The following is a 3138-nucleotide window of genomic DNA, read 5'->3' as shown; positions in this document are numbered from 1 at the left end:
GCTTTTCAAATACAAGGTTAGCAAGTGGGTGACACAAAACCATAAGTTTTGAGCTAAAATTTTCAAATCTGAAACCCACCAAACCCACAAAAATATTTTGCAAACACCGGTGAAGGGTTATTCCGGAAAACTTATCTAGGGTAAAAACTAGATTTAATTTTCAAAAGATCAAATGTTTTCATAAAGATCCAATTTCCTTAATGGATCTAAATTTTTATAGTCATGTGGGACTGTAAACCATATCGTTACTACCATTGTTTATACCACCGTATAGAAATCACTGATGTACAAAGTGTGAAGAATAAAGAAGTGATTCTAGTATTTCAAGACGATATTGCTTGAGGACAAGCAACGCTCAAGTGTGGGAATATTTGATAATGCTAAAAACGAACATATATTTCATAGCATTATTCCTCAAGAAAGACAAGGTTTTAGTTGCAATTGTTCTATTTACAAGTGATATTCGTTTAAATAATAAAAGGTGAAGACAAAAGACAGATTCGACGAATTGAAGACGCAAACGACCAAAAAGCTCAAAAGTACAAAAGACAATCAAAGAGGTTCCAATTATTGATAAGAAACGTCTCGAAATTACAAGAGTACAAGATTCAAAACGCAAAGTACAAAATATAAAATTGTACGCAATGACGTTCGAAAATCCGAAACCGGGACCAGAGTCAACTCTCAACGCTCGACGCAACGGACTAAAAATTACAAGTCAACTATGCACATAAATATAATATAATTTTTAAATAATTCTTATAATTATTTAATATATTATATTTATATTTAAAACCGTCGGCAAGAAAGACTCCAAAAGGACTGAGCTGTAATTTCAATCTCCGCGACTCGCGGAGTTTGAAGGCCAAAAATGCCGCGAGTCACGGAGCCCCAAAATTTAAAACTCCCTATAAAAGCAACCGAATTCTGAGCATTTTATATCCATCATATATCCATCTCTCCATCTATATACGTAAAATATATATATATATATTTATAATCTATATTTTAATTTTAATTATAATTCTAATAATAAAGGTATGTTAGCGAATGTTGTAAGGGTGTAAGTCGAAATTCTGTCCGTGTAACGCTACGCTATTTTTAATCATTGTAAGTTATGTTCAACCTTTTTATATTAATGTCTCGTAGCTAAGTTATTATTATGCTTATTTAATCCGAAGTAATCATGATGTTGCGCTAATTACTAAAATTGGGTAATTGGGCTTTGTACCATAATTGGGGTTTGGATAAAAGAACGACACTTGTGGAAATTAGACTATGGGCTATTAATGGGTTTTATATTAACTAAACAATACCTTGTTAATTTAATATACAAACTTATAATTTGACGTATTTATATATAACCACATACGCTTGACTGGGTACGGTGGGCGGGATATCTATAAATACCAATAATTATTCATTTTACCGGATACGGAACTGGATTAATAGTTAATAAACTTGTTGAAACAGGGGTGAATTACATTCAAGGGTAATTGGTGTAATTGTTAACAAAGTAGTAAAACCTTGGTTTACACGCAGTCGATAACCTGGTGTATTAATTAAACAAAGTATTAAAACCTTGTTACAATTCGAATCCCCAATTAGTTGGAATATTTGACTTCGGGAATAAGAATAATTTGACGAAGGCTTTCGCTCTTTATATTTATGACTGATGGACTATTATGGACAAATCCGTATGGACATATTAAATAATCCAGGACAAAGGACAATTAACCCATGGGCATAAAACTAAAATCAACACGTCAAACATCATGATTACGGAAGTTTAAATAAGCATAATTCTTTTATTTCATATTTAATTTCCTTTATTTTATATTTAATTGCACTTCTAATTATCGAATTTTTATTGTTATTGTATTTAATTGCACTTTTAATTATCGTACTTTTTAATTATCGCAAGTTTATTTTATCGCATTTTTATTATTCGCAATTTCATTATCGTTATTTACTTGCCGCTTTAATTTAAGTCTTGTATTTATTTTTAATATTTTGCATTTGGTTTTAACTGCGACTAAAGTTTTAAAATCGACAAACCGGTCATTAAACGGTAAAAACCCCCCTTTATAATAATAATATTACTTATATATATATTTATATTTTTATAAAAGTAAACTAATATAGCGTTAAGCTTTGTTTAAAAAGATTCCCTGTGGAACGAACCGGACTTACTAAAAACTACACTACATTACGATTAGGTACACTGCCTATAAGTGTTGTAGCAAGGTTTAAGTATATCCATTCTATAAATAAATAAATATCTTGTGTAAAAATGTATCGTATTTAATAGTATTTCATAGTAAATTAGTAGCTATTTTATATATACCTCGCTCGACATCAAATATATGTACACTCGCAAGTGTATAAAAGTATTCTATAAGTTGTAGGCACTCGGTAACAAACCTTAACGTTCATGTTTTACCCTCTGAAAGTACACTGAATCAGGTGTGTTATATAAACCTCGAAGTACTAAAGCATCCCATAGTCAGGATGGAGTTTGTCAGGCCCAATAGATCTATCTTTAGGATTCGCGCCTACCAGTCATACACCAGTAGTTATAGTTACCAAGCTAAGGGGATATTTCTGGTTTAAACCCACGTAGAATTAGTTTTAGTACTTGTGCCTATTTCGTAAAACAGTTATAAAATATGCATGTATTCTCAGCCCAAAAATATATAATGCAAAAGCATTTAAAAAGGGAGCTATGAAAACTCACCATACTGTATTTCGTAGTAAAAATACATATAACGTCATTTAACAAGTGCAAGGTTGGCCTCGGATTTACGAACCTATATTAATTATATATATTTATATGGTGGTCAATATTTGTCTAACAATTTTTGGTCAAGTCATAGTGTACCACAATCCTAATGCTCGAGACTAATATGCAAAAGTCAACAAAAGTCAACTTGACCCAAAATGACTTCTAAAATTTATAAGTGTTTATTATATAACTTAACTATAGTCGTTTTATATATTTAAATATATTTATTAGATTTTATAATAATAAAAGTCATTTATTAATAAAAATTTATATTAACGTTTATATATAATATATACTTTTATATATCTTAAGTAGTAAAATTTATAAAGTTCACTTAATATTGTAAAACTATA

Source organism: Rutidosis leptorrhynchoides, chromosome 1 (genome assembly GCF_046630445.1).
Source record: "Rutidosis leptorrhynchoides isolate AG116_Rl617_1_P2 chromosome 1, CSIRO_AGI_Rlap_v1, whole genome shotgun sequence".
Lineage (NCBI taxonomy): Eukaryota > Viridiplantae > Streptophyta > Magnoliopsida > Asterales > Asteraceae > Rutidosis > Rutidosis leptorrhynchoides.
Note: the sequence above shows the minus strand (reverse complement) of the source record.